Source organism: Odontesthes bonariensis, chromosome 5 (assembly GCF_027942865.1).
Source record: "Odontesthes bonariensis isolate fOdoBon6 chromosome 5, fOdoBon6.hap1, whole genome shotgun sequence".
In the NCBI taxonomy this organism is placed as follows: Eukaryota; Metazoa; Chordata; class Actinopteri; order Atheriniformes; family Atherinopsidae; genus Odontesthes; species Odontesthes bonariensis.
In genome coordinates this window covers 435,174-450,339 of record NC_134510.1, presented here as the reverse complement: position 1 = coordinate 450,339, position 15,166 = coordinate 435,174, and positions in this window count along the sequence as shown.

Sequence of the window (15,166 nt, the reverse complement as noted above, 5' to 3'; positions counted from 1 at the left end):
GCTATGGTTTTTTACCAGAGTAGGAGAAGCAGCAGAGAACAAAGGAATGTTGTACCTGTATCATTTGCCTTCCAACTGGAAAATAAACCTTCAAAACGCAGTTTTAGGTATTGGACATTGGACTTCTTTTCTTTGCCTGTGTACGAAACCCAACCCCAGTCCAGTAGTGGCACGTTTCAAAGGATGTTTGATGTGACAAACAATTGCCACTACATAAAGTAAAAAACCTGCCCCTGGACCACAAAGGAATAATCCCTCATCAATGGACCTGTTGGATGTATGGACCTGTTGGATGTCTGGATCTTAAGGATTACCTTCCGACAAAGCTATTGGAGCCTCCTATGAAGAAATCAAACGACTTGGTGCGTCAGGCCTAGATCAACATGTCACTCATTCATCAAAACTGGTATGTGGCAATATTGTGCAGCTGTAAAGGAAAACGGTGAAACTATTGGAGTTTAAAGACATTATTTCACTGCAAAGACTGATGGGATGAGTTTTGATGTGTCAAATTGAATCTTAATTGGATCAAGACGTGTGCCGAAGCGCATCAGGAAATGTTTGTTCTCAAGAATCGACCTCCTTCTGCTTTTTGCTGTGTGTTCTCAGTCGATTGTGCAGTTTTGGAATGATTCAGATAATTCAAAAGATCGCTAAAGATGTCCGATGTAAAGAGCAAACAAGATGATGACACTCAGCTGTCACAAGAAAAAAGAAGCATCAAATTCACACCAAAAGGTTTGGAGCTTTATATGAAAACATGTCAAGAAAAGCGGAGTTTAAAATGTAAACAAGCTTCAAAGTTCATGGAGAAAATATCCGCGTTAATGAAGACTCAAGAAAATGTCAAGGAAGTGTCTTCTCACTTTGCCAAGTTTATTAATTGCACTCAAGACGCAACTGAGTTACATGAATCCTTTTTTGAGTTTGCCATTGCCAGAAGAGGAAGTGAAAAGACAAACATTGTCTTTTCAGTCCAAGGTGAAAGCATTTTCTGATTTTATGGACAATGTAAAGATTTGGTTGCAGAAAGCAGGTGATCCATACACTGAACAGAAAATCAATGTTGATGATGATCAAGTTGATGCAGATCTGGATGAAATAAATCCTGAGGACAATGTGTCTAATATTTCCAGTGTAAAGCCACGTTCAAAGGCTTCTTCACAGCAGTCTCGGGCTTCATCCACCTCTTCTGCTCGCATTAGAGCTGCGGCCGAAAAGGCAGCGCTCATGGAGCGATTCGCTGCATTAAATAAAAAATATTTGATTGAAGCTCAAGAGGAAATACTGAGAAACAAAAAGGAAAAATTAGCCTTGGAAACAGAGTTGGCAGCAACTAATGCAAAACTTCATGTTTTACAAATAAAGTCAGTTGCTGGTTCTAAACAATCTGATGGCATGAACTCTTATTTTGAAAGGGGCCAAGAAAAGGACACGCTCCAGTTAAACCCCTGCGCTGATGTGTTTGCTCCAAAGGGAAGAGTTCACGCTGTTGCAAAACCTTCATCTGAGTCACCTGTCGTCAGACCAAAACAAAGGCAGAAACGGCCTCAGATGGATAAGATGGTGGTAAGAATGGATGCTTCAGCCCAAGCAATACAGCAAATACAGACTCAAACTCCCCCTTTGACTGAGAATTGTGATATTGTGAACGTCATGCAAAGACAAAATGACATCACAGCCTTACTTGTAAAACAAAACTTATCGTCTGTTCTTCCAGTCAGAAACATCCCTGTGTTTGATGGGGACCCTCTACAGTATAGATCATTTATGAATGCCTTTGAAAACGGAGTGGAAGCTAAAACTGATAGCGGGAGCGACTGTTTGCACTTTTTAGAGCAGTTCACCAGGGGACAGCCTAAAGATTTGGTGCATAGTTGTCAGCACTTACCTCCTGAGCAAGGTTATTCCACAGCCAAATATCTTCTTGAAGAACATTTTGGAAATGAAAACAAAATTGCTTCTGCATATATGGAGACACCACCAATTAAAGGTGATGATGTGGAAAGTCTTCAGTCATTTTCTCTTTTCTTCAAGGATGTTCAAATCTAACACAACAAATTGTTAACATGAAAGAGTTGGATTTACCCTCAAACATGAGAATGATTGTTTTGAAACTTCCATACAAATTGAGGGAAAAATGGAGAGTTGAAGCTTATGAGCTGCAAGAGCAAAATGGTCACAGAGCATTATTCACTGATCTGGTTGCCTTTATAACAAAACAAGTGAAAATAGCATCACATCCAGTGTTTGGTAACATTCAAGACTCACAACATGGGAGCAACTCTAAAGTTTCAAGTGCCACCAAGCCAAGTAAAAAAGGAAGCAGTTTTGCCACTAATGTCAGCACAGTTCCAGGAGCCAAAACTCAATTAGCTGAAAACAAGACCAAATTCCCAGTTCAACAGAGCTGTTTGTTTTGTTTAAAAAGAAATCATTCATTGGAAAACTGTATGCAGTTCAAAGCTAAAATGCATCGGGATAAGTTGACCTTCATTAAGCAAAAGGGGATTTGTTTTGGTTGTCTGAAAGTTGGCCACACAAGCAAAGACTGCAGGAGTCGTTTGGATTGCAACGTGTGTCACCAAAGGCACCCACAGGTTCTTCATATAGAGCAAAAGGAGCCAGGAGCCTCTTCAGAACAAATCCAACAGACAACAAGATCTCATGTCAACTTCTCAACTGCAACTACTCAGACATGTGGGCATATTGGGGCCGGTCATGATGATGATGCTGTTTTTTCTATTGTTGCAGTTAAAGTTAAAAGCCAAAAGAGCAATGAAGTTGTACAAACTTATGCATTTCTTGATCCAGGAAGTTCAGGTACATTTTGTACAGAAACCCTGGCAAAAAAACTGAAGCTAAAGGGAAAAAGGACAAATATTCTGCTGAGAACAATGAGTCAAAATAAGATCGTTAATGTACAAGTTTTGTCTGGTTTGGAAGTCGCTGGTTTGGAAACGAATGACTTCATGGAGCTGCCAGATGTTTTGACTCAAAGTACCATGCCAGTTTCTACAGTGAATATTCCTCAGCAAAAGGATATTGATCAGTGGCCTTATCTAAAACCTGTTGAGCTTCACAACATTAATGCAGATGTGGAACTGCTGATAGGAACTGATGCCTCAAACGTTTTAGAGCCCTGGGAGGTGATAAACAGTGTGGATGGTGGGCCCTATGCTGTAAAGACCAAAGTTGGCTGGGTCATAAATGGTCCCTTGCGCACTGTGAGTACTGTGAGTAACAGCAGAAACAAAACCCTCTGCACTGCTGTAACAGCCAATAGCATCTCTGTTGAGCATCTTAAAGAAATGCTGGTTAAACAGTACAATCATGACTTTAATGAAAGATCAGAGGAGAAAACTGAAATGTCCAGAGAGGATCTACACTTCATGAACATTGTTCATAGCTCAACAAAACTTGTTGGAAACCATTATCATATTGACTTACCTTTCAGGAGTGAAAGTGTCAGCCTACCTAATAACATCTGTGTTGCAGAACAGCGCCTCCAGAGCCTCAGGAGGAGATTTGAAAAGGACTCTCACTACAAGGAGGAATACACTGCATGTGTAAACAACATGCTGCAACAAGGATATGCGGAAGTTGTACCAGCAGACGAGCTACTGAAAGATGATGGAAAGGTCTGGTACATTCCTCATCATGGAGTGCATCATCCCACAAAAGGCAAGTTGAGAATTGTATTTGATTGTGGATCAACTTACAAAGGAGCATCATTGAACAGCCAGCTTCTACAGGGACCTGATCTCACAAACTCTTTTATTGGAGTTCTCATCCGATTTAGAAAAGAGCCTGTTGCACTAATGGCCGACATTGATGCCATGTTTCACCAAGTTTATGTCTCTGAAAAGCATGTTAATTTTCTCCGTTTCATGTGGTGGCACCATGGTGACACTTCAAGGCCTGCACAGGAGTTCAGGATGAAAGTGCATTTGTTTGGAGCTGTGTCTTCGCCAAGTTGTGCAAATTATGCTCTGCAAAGAGCTGCTGATGATAATGCACAACAGTTTCCAGCTGAAGTGATTGATACAGTCAAAAATAATTTTTATGTGGATGACTGTTTAAAATCTGTCTCTACAGAAGAAGATGCAGTGCACATGGTGAAGAGGCTGACCGATATCTGTTCTAAAGGAGGATTCACGCTTTCAAAATGGGTCTGCAACAGTCGTACAGTGCTCATGACAATTCCAGAGGAAAGGAGAGCAAAGGAAGTCAAGAATCTGGATTTGGACACAGATCAACTTTCAATTGAGAGAGCATTGGGTTTACTGTGGTGCATCGAAACAGATGAGTTCAAGTTCAAAACCTCTGTGCAGAACCGCCCTCAAACCAGAAGGGGCATTTTGTCTGTGGCTCACTGTATGATCCTTTGGGAATCCTGGCTCCCTTCTGTATGCCAGCTAAGCTGTTGCTTCAAGAACTTTGTCGACAAAATTTGAAATGGGATGAAGTAATTCCCCATTCTCTCTCTAAGCAGTGGTGTGATTGGCTGGAGGATCTCCAGCTGATTTCAAGATTTAAAGTGAAACGTTGCATCATAAAGTTAGACAAAGCACAACTTCATCATTTCTGTGATGCAAGTCAAGATGGATATGGAACAGTGTCGTATTTAAAACTGGAAAAGAATAACATCTCACATGTTGCTTTCATCCTAGGAAAAGCTAGAGTTGCACCTCTTAAGCAAACTACAATCCCCAGGCTGGAACTGACAGCTGCAGTTCTTGCTGTCCGAGTGAACAAACTGCTGCAAAAGGAGTTGCAAATAAAGATGGAGAAACCTGTTTTCTGGACTGATAGTACAACAGTACTAAAATACATCTCTAATGAAACCAGAAGATTTCACACCTTTGTCGCAAACAGAATTTCTGTCATACGAGAAGCTACAGATGTAAACCAGTGGAGACATATTTCCTCCAAGGACAACCCTGCAGATGATGCATCCAGAGGTATGGGAGCTGAGAAGTTCCTCAAATCCAGGAGATGGATAAATGGACCAGAATTTCTCCACAGGTCAGAAGAAGAATGGCCCAAACTGGATGTGGATCACCATGCAATTTCTGTAGACGACCCAGAGGTCAAAGGGGCCTAACAGTGAGTGTTATAGTGAAGGAATCACAAAATGCTACGAATGATCTGATTCAATACTTTTCATATTGGACAAAGCTTAAAACCTCTGTTGCCTGGTTTTTAAAGCTGAAAAACATCCTGGTGTTGCTGCGACAAAAGAGGAAAGAGTTGGCTGCTGCATGCCTGAGTAAAAATAATCTGGAAAAGCAGATAGAAGGGTTTAAGATCACTCTAAAGAAAGAAAATCTGACTCCAGAAGACTTGGAAAAGGCAGAAAAGGCTATTATTCAGTATGTACAGCAGCAGAAATTTATAACTGAAATAACTTTAATCACCAGTGGCCTCAAAGCAGTCTCCAAGAGAAGCGCTCTGTACAAACTTGACCCAGTATTGGATGCTGGTGTCCTCAGAGTGGGTGGCAGATTGAGTAAAACAGCCATGCCTGTAGAAGCAAAGAATCCTGCCATTATGACGAAGGATATGTATGTGTCTACATTGATTTTACGTCATATTCATCAACAGTTGAGACATGCAGGAAAAGCTCACATGTGGTCAAAACTAAGACAAAAATACTGGATAATAAATGCAAATTCAGCTGCTAGGAAAGTCATCTCTCGCTGTATTATTTGCAGACGCAACAGAGGAAAGTTTATTGAACAAAAGATGGCAGATCTGCCAGAAGAAAGAGTCCTGCCAGACACCGCTCCCTTCACAAATGTTGGAGTGGATTATTTTGGTCCTATAAGTGTCAAAAGAGGACGAAGTCTCCTTAAAAGGTATGGAGTTCTTTTTACTTGTTTCACCAGCCGTGCAGTACATCTGGAAATTGCATACACCCTCGATACAGATTCCTGTATAAATGCAATCCGGAGATTCATCTGTAGAAGAGGTCCAGTTTCTACCATCAGATCTGATAATGCCACAAATTTTGTTGGTGCAAATCGTGAGCTGAAAGAGAGTTTGGCTGAGCTGAACCATGCTAAAATTCAGAATGCTTTAGTTCAGAATGGAATCAAATGGAACTCTAATCCCAACAGCCTCTCACCAAGGTGGAGTTTGGGAGCGTCTGATTCGCTCCATAAGAAGTATTTTAGTCTCAGTTCTTAAAGAACAAGTTTTGGATGATGAAGGACTTCAAACAATCTTTTGTGAAATCGAAGCCATATTAAACGACAGACCCATTACCAAAGTTTCAGATGACTCAAATGATCTTGAAGCACTCGCACCTAACCGTTTGTTGTTGTTAAAAAACAAACCAGTTTTGCCACCAGAGGTCCGTTTCACGTAGCAGGTTTAGTGAAAACTCTGAGTAGGTTAACCCTGAAATGAGGGAAACTCTGAGTTTTCCGTTTCACAAAGGGAGGTAACTCAACCTCACGGTCAGTTACCGGAGTAACAGACTCTCTGAACCTAACCTGGTCGGGACCAGGTTTTATTCAAGAAACCTCGAGTTTCTCTCTGTCTCCCCCCTCTTTCAGCCACACACGCCATTTGATTTCCTCATTCATTCATTCAGCAGAGCGAGTTCTTCTACTTCTAGAAGTCCATTAGGCACAGCAGGAGGCGACTTTTTTCACGAACATGTCCTTTTGACAACGATCCCGTGGATGAAGGTGCAGCATTACTGCGCAGAGAAATAAATATTCGTCGGAGATGGTTATCAGACCGCGCATAGATTTTTGCATTTACAGACAATTATCTTTTTGAGCGGCACCATCAGAATGTGTTGGGCCAAAAGAAAAAAAAGACAAATAAATATTTGTATGAATAGGCTTAAAAAAGGCATATGTAGGCCTATTATATTTTATAAAGGCACTCTTGTCTTGGGGGTGGATTCCCTCAGCCACTGCCCTCCCGTTAGAGGTGGCGGTGCTGGGCAGCACCCGTTTTACGGGCATCTGCCTTCTTTCTGTTGACTCAGTAGAAATCTGTGTTAGTTTAAATAGGCTTAATTATTTAACAGAACATGATATAGATGATGACTCTAAATTGTCCTTCTGAGTGACTGTGAGTGTGTATGGTTGTTTCTCTCGTTTGTCTCTATGTGGCCCTGTGATGGACTGGCGGCCTGTCCAGGGTGTACCCCGCCTCTTGCCCATTGACCGCTGGGATAGGCTCCAGCCCCCCCGCGACCCGACTGACGGATTCAGCGGTGTATAGATAATGGATGGATGGATGGTATAGATGAGAAGACATAGTTTGTGTGTGAGAACAGCATTATGTTGGGGATAAAACAACTGCACAGTGAACTATCCCTTTAATATTTGCTTTACAGTGTAAAACATGATCAAAATGAGGTACCTCCATGCCGAGGTCTCACCTGTTTGAACAATGTTTTTATATTTCATCTTAAACTGCTGCCAAGTGCGCTTCTCCCCCGCGAGATTGCACCTAAATGAAATAAATGAATGGGCTACCATTCATGCAGTTTCCCTGTAATATTATTGTGATTGTAAAGGACTACATTTAAACTTACACTTTTGTTGCTGCAGCGGTGTTGCACTTATTTCTAAAAACGTATTGAAACTCGCCGTATGAGCGCATTAAGATTTCCAATTCGAGGTTGGTGAAAAACGTAGCCCCTCCTCTTCCCCGTTGCCAAGGTGACTCGTCGAATCGGGGCTCCATTGATGCTGGCTTTTTAAAGTTGTGGTGCGCACGCTAAACTCAAGGTGAACTTACTCAGAGTTGATTAACCTCACTCAAATCAACGTTTCTGGAACCGAAAACTCAGAGTTTTCTATCTCAGAGTAGATCAACTCAGAGATCAGGAATAGACTCAGAGTTGGTTGAACCTGCTACGTGAAACGGACCCCAGGACTGTTCGACCAAAAGGATCTTCATGTCAGAAAAAGGTGGAAACAAGTACAGTATATGGCAGAGCTGTTCTGGAAAAGATGGCTTTCTGAGTACTTACCTCTGTTGTAGGAAAGACAAAAATGGACAAGAACGAAAAGATGTCTCATTCCTGGAGATGTTGTCTTAATTGCAGACTCTACAGCTCTAAGAGGATCATGGATGATGGCTAAAGTCTTAAGTGTAAACCAGGATGCAAAGGGCTTGGTGCGTTCTGTGAGACTACAAACAAAGACCAGTGACTAAACTTATTTTGCTATTGGAAGCATCATCTTGAAGAAGTAACATCACCAGCAAGAATGAAGGATATGTTAGAGGGAATAGCTCCTTTTCTTTAAAGTAATTGTGATTGTGTTCACAATTAGGGGCCGGAGTGTTGGAGCTATTTATTCCTATCTTTCTTTACTTTGAATTTTGTTTAAATTTATTCTTGGGTTACCTTATATTTTGGGGGGTTATTTACAGAGTTTATTTGTAGATTAATAATTGTTTGTTTTTTGTTTCTTTGTTTTAAGTTGGGCAGAATAACTGTGGGTCCATTCCCTATAAAAATAGGGACTGGTATTGGACCAGCATGGATTGGGGTGGAGCTATGGTTTTTTACCAGAGTAGGAGAAGCAGCAGAGAACAAAGGAATGTTGTACCTGTATCATTTGCCTTCCAACTGGAAAATAAACCTTCAAAACGCAGTTTTAGGTATTGGACATTGGACTTCTTTTCTTTGCCTGTGTACGAAACCCAACCCCAGTCCAGTAGTGGCACGTTTCAAAGGATGTTTGATGTGACAAACAATTGCCACCACAACTACTGTAGGTGGGGCATCATCACAGGAAAGCTTTATTAAGGTAAGACACAGGTGACACATTCTCCTCTCAGTAACTTGAACAATTGAACAACAAGGGACATTTCATGCATTTAAATCTGAGCTGCTTTATCAACAAATTACATAAAAAGGAGTCACAAAAGGGTATGTTACATCAAAATCTCCACAAATCTGAAAATAAGTCCCATTAAAAATACATTTTGCTCCCTGTATGAAAAAGTAGGTTCATACAGGCCGTTTCTGAACAGTTTTATACTGTATGAGACATTAAAAAACAACAACACTGCTTCATGTTCAGCAGGATTTACACCAGTGTCACATTTCCAGCAGTTTCCCAACATCACCTCTAAGTGTCGCCAAAGAATCAGCAGCTGTAGAAAAGTGCGTACGCCAGCCCTGAAGTTAGTGTGAGGCAGCAAACATTTCCACGGTCACTTCGCTCTTGATACATCTGATCGTTGACAGAGTCAGGACTAAACAAGGAGAGGCTGCGTTTCAGTTTGATGCTCCTAACATCTGGAACAGCCTTCCAGAAGATGTGAGACGCTGTGCATATGACACCTGAAAGTGTTTTATCTGCAGTCTTCACTTTTAAATTAATTAATTGATGATTATTTTTTTGGAATGATTTTATTGCCTTCTTGTGATTTTATGTAGCTGTAAAGCACTTAGAATTACCTTGTGATTGCCACACACACACACACACACACTGTACTATACGACCCTTGGGTCTGTTAGCTCGATTCTTTCATTGGAAGCCCAAGAACAAGCCGGCGAAATCTCAAAGTAAACAAAGTATTTCTTGGTGGTCACAAGTGAAGTATTGCATCGCTGGACTCGGAGGGACAGAGCTCCGTCAGACCGAGCCCCGATTTCCGGAAACATTTCATATTTATATGAACCTTTATTTCACAGAGGTTGGACTTCCACTCGACAGAGTATAATTGGACATGAGCAGGTTAAACACCGTCTTCATGTTCTTTGGATAAGACAAACAACGTGTGTGTGTTAATTGTTTTAAGCGTGCATCTGCTGTCCCAGACCAATTGTTTAGTCTCGCTATGCCTGGATCATTTAAGGTCATATATTGTGTGCATAGTGGAAAAGTACAAACTGGGCACATGGACTATTTAATATGCATTCATAATGTCTAAGAACAAAGCCAATTTGAACAATTTCCCCCTTTTGGCATGATTTTATCATGTCAGATAACTGAGGTAGGAATGTAATCTTCTGTATTGTGTCACACCTGTCAGCAGTAGCAAATTTAGCAGACCCCCAAACTGCAAGAGCCACTTACCTTTATGGTGCAGCACAACCAGATAGGAGATCTTTGTTATCCCCCTTTTGATATAACTTCATGTATTATTATGTAAGCTTTTATGTGTAATCTGTTCTTCTTTGCAATTAAAGCAGCAAGCAAGTCATCATTGCACAGGCATATGGAAATAGTAATAATAATTTCAATGCATTAGCTAAACTTTCTATATCAGGAGTATTGATCATGATGCTAGGAACAGAAAGTCTTTCCTAGAATAGTTAAAACCTTCCTCACTCAACTGATCATAACTCTGCAATGAGCACGTTTCTTAAAAAGCTACAAGTATCACGCCTCTACGTGTATGCAAGGACTACATGTATAAATGTTTAATATTTCTTGATATTATCCTGTGTGTATGTGGCCCCGAACCCATCCTCTGTGTGGACTCTTTCTTCATAATGGCCTAAAACCTTATGTGGTTTGCAAGGCCTTGCTCCCCCATAAGTACCATACCACACAACACTGATTAATCAAAAATTTTCACATCATTTCTAAACTACTGACACTCAAACAGTGCTTAAGGCGATTAACATTACCAGCAGGCTCGTCCACCGTTCGCAGCGAATAGGAGCGAAAACCCGATGGCTGAACCGGGAAAAATCCTCCTATGGCCCCAGTTCCACTTGGCGACCAACCGAATCAATGTCTAAGGTCCCACTCCGATCAGCCGAGTCGCACCACTGGCAATGGACATACTAATGATTGGTTATGCTTAGTTGATTTATAACTAAAGGTTATTCATCAACAACATGAAAGAGGAATTAGCTAAATGATTACATGAAATGCAAAAATGAAAACATAACAAATACAAATTTAACCAGGGCATGATAATATGAGTATATGACCCTGTTGAGAAATTATGATTACTTCTGATACAATGATGTGTAATAACTGAACATTTCTTTTTAACTGAAAATATTCTATGATGACCCGGTGCCAAGTCGTGTGGTCTCTTCTGGTCCAATCCTGTCACTGCTTGGTGCTCGGTTCTCCTCATGGCTGAACATGTTTATGTTCATGCATTTGGCAGACGCTTTTATCCAAAGCAACTTACAGGTAGGCAGGTAGGGTAAGGGGGTCTTGCCTAAGGACCCCTACTGGAGGTAGTACCTTTCATGCAGGGAAGTTGAACCCAGGTCAGCTACATGAAAGGTGGCAATCTTACCACTACACTATCCAGTCCCTGATTTGAGTGAGTTTAGTCAACTCTGAGTAGTTTGACCTTGAGTTTAGCGTGTGCACCACAACTATAAAAAGTCAGCATCAATGGAGCCCCGCTTCTACGACCCACCATGGCAACGGGGAAGAAGAGGGCTACGTTTATCAGTTCAATATTCTGATCCGGAGCTAACTCGGAAGGAGAGGTTACTAGCACTTCACTTCCATGAAGGGATCTTTACCACCCCTTTTTCTAACTAATCTTCTTTTGGGATAATTTTGTTGTGTAGTTCTCCACCATCATCTTGGCATGATGGGCAAAGCCTCCCAGAACTCAAGCTTATGAGTCCTCCGGCCGTACGTTCTGTAGTGGTTCTGAATCTGTGGAATAATATTAGCAGGAGAACAAGTCAAGCAGCACATCAGTGCAACTTGTCATTTGCACTGTATTTTTATACTCAGGACATGTTTTTTTTGACAGGTTCAATCCTAGTGCCCAATTCATTTTTTTTCATATGAACCCAAACCAAACACAAAAGAAAAGAAAAGAAAAGAAATCATAAAATAAAACAAAACAACTGGCCAGTTGATATAACCCTTGTTTTTAGGACAATACCAGAATAGTCACCAACCTGCGGTACAGCATTCATGAGAACTCCAGTACCATCAACTTATTTTGCTGTGGAAAAACTTCAGACTCTTTTGGGAACACAGCAACACACAGACACAACACCAGACACCACAGAACAAGACAAAAGATGACAAATACACATCGTATTCTCATGTCTTCACAGGGGTGTAAGTATACAAACAGTGGTCTTCATACTCTTGAGTCTGCTTCAACCTCTTCCTCTTCAAGCTCAGAAGTCTTCCAGAGGAATTGTCTCCCCAGAATGTTGAATTAATTGATAAGTAGTGAAGGTAACTTATTATCAATATCATTTGCATTTTACACAAAGCTGTCGAATACACGGTATGCAGCAACAACCACACAAGGTAAACATAGTCGCTGCTGCCACAAGTGAAATAAATACATATGTTATAATTGTTTTCCATTTACCGAATGTTTTGTCCAACCAGTGGGATAGTGGGTTTTCTTGCCCTGAGTGTCTTGTCTGTTCTGCCGCCAAGGTCTATTGTACATGTTCCTGACCAGCTGGGAGGGAGTGTATTTTGGACTTTACCCAGTCCAGCCAGACATTTCCCTGAGGAAAGCCTGTGTCTATCTCTGGGCTTGCGGCTACAGTATTATTGTCTGTTAGTTGGGATTTTGAAGTCACCTTTATCCGAAAGTATCCTAGAGGATCAGTTCCACTTTCATAAGCTCCTAGAACATACACTCCAGAGTCTGATTTTGGGGGGTTCTTTAATTTAAGTGTTAATGGATTACAGGATCCCTTATCACAAGAATGTCCAGATGTACCTTTAAATAAGGTTAATCGTGTTGGGTCCTGTGCTTGCTTTGGTAGGATGATCATTCGGGCCGGTGTTAGCTGTAACATAACTCCAGGAGGGACACCTGGAGGGGTACCATTTCCCATTATAATGTCCCATGTTGTCAGGGACTACACAAATGTACTTCTCTGACCCTTTATGCTGTTTTTCGTTTGACCTACATGTTATGACTGAGCACAGATCGAATTGTATGATACCATCTTGTTTCTCAATAAATAGCAATTGAAGTAGGTTGTTTTCTTTGTCCAGAGATCTTTTAGCCACCTGGGGCCCGTTGCACAAAACTAGGATAAGGGATTAAGCCGGGATAACTTGGTTATCCTGGGTCAATTTATCCGTGATCCGGTTGCACAAAAGCGGGATAGGGGACAGTAGGATATGTAATGGTATAAGTTACCGTGGAGATTTATTCTGTGGAGCTAGCTTGCTCCAGACCATGCTAAGTTCCAGGATCTATTTAATCTCATCCCTTATCTCAGACAGCAGTCGTCACAAACAGAAACCAATAGTTATTCCACTGCCCACTGCACATTGTTATCACATATAACTAGACCCATTGTCATTATTTAAACGTTTGTGATCATTAATTTGAATCATTTTGGATAAATGATGATTTTAGATGATGTTGCAATCATTAGATAATTTACAGTTTCCCATAGTCTATAAGGCTATATATAAAATGACGGAATACTAGGGCCACTGAGAAAAAAAATAAATTCACAGACTTCGAGAATAAAGTCATAAATTTACGAGAATAAAGTCAGAGGAGGAGAGTTGTTGAAATGATGACCGTGGAGCATTTTGTGGAATTGTACTTTAGTATAGGTTTCACAAACAAGGAGAAACTTAATCTTTTGGCACATCAGCATCACATTGTCATAAGTATCAGGACTTCAAAAAGAATATGCAAGAAAATGCATCTTTTCCGCAGAAAGAACCAGTCTCATAAATGTACGACTTTTTTTTCTTCCTCAGTGTGACCCTAATACTTTGTCGTATAAAATAAAAATCCCATATAAATATAATACACATCAAAGTGTAACGTTATGTTCCTTTATTGAATGAGGATTAATCAAAACAGGTAAACCATCAGCTCCTTTCAAAACTGAAGTCACACAGAGACTCTACAAGATAGAAAGCACAGAATCAAAGCATATTATACAACACAAGGATAAATACACGTTCAAAGGTCTGTATATAATACACCCCGCATGTCTGCACACTGAAATAAATGCAGGACAAATGAAGGATAGCCACAAATTCAACATGGCAGACTCACCAGGTGTGACCAATCGCTCATCAACCGTCCAGATAAGGCGCTCCTTCCTGGGCTCTCCCTGTTCGCCAGCAAGCTGCATCCCACCACCTCCCCATCTCCACCCGGTGTCTCAAGGTCCTCGGCATCTCCTTCCTTCGTACGACTCCGCCACCAGGTTCGGGTCCCAGGGGGGAAGATATCCAGCATCTATCTCCTTATGCCGGACTTGCAAGCTCACAGCGGTTCAGCTTGCATGTCCTCCGCTGGGGCCCGAGCGCCAAAGAAATATTGACAATAAACCTTGCAATTGTCTCCCTATCTCTCTGTGTGAGTCTCTCCAGGTTGAAATCCATACACATCAAATTAACAGACAAATTAATGGATGCCGTAGCCTCCCTGCAAGCATGTATACGCACAGTGAACAGCACAAACATCATGAGGGGCCACATTAATTTAAATTAAATAATATTAATAAAAAAAACACAAATTCCTCTGCCACTGCAGGACATATTTAACTTAAATTCAAAGCATGCATGTTAACTAAAGTAATTTAACACATATTGGTCCCTGACGAGCCGACCATTGACAACCACAGCTTTTGGTGACCCACCACCCATGCCTTGTCTGTGGGTTTTCTTTTTCACTGCTAAAACAGTGCACACACTGTGTGAGCTGCACCATCTAGGTACAATATACGTTTGTGCATTGTTAAGTATTAGTCAGGCCCCTTACCACTCTGCAAAATGTTCTTGTATTTGATTTTGACTTACTGCCATGTCCATTTTGGCCCGGTAATGTTTAATCTACATCGCACCACACACACACACACACACCACACACACACACACACACCACACACACACACACACCACACACACACACACACACCACACACACACACACGTAGAGCAAACATAAGAAAAGAGAAACCTTATCTATCCCTAAAGGAAATTCAATGAAGTTATTTAGCAAGCGACTTTGGGTCCTTTGAAAGGCGCTATATTAATTAAAGTTATTATTAGCTCATCTATTTATCAAAGAGTTATACAGTCTGATGGAGTAACATTTACACAATTTCACTCATATCTGCAGTCCATTTCAATTAAAAATTCAACTGATTCATAATCAGTTGTACAACTGCATTTTTGGAGATGTGAATTAACTATTTGGATTGTAATTGTGATGTTTCAGCGGAGCGGTGAGTATGTAA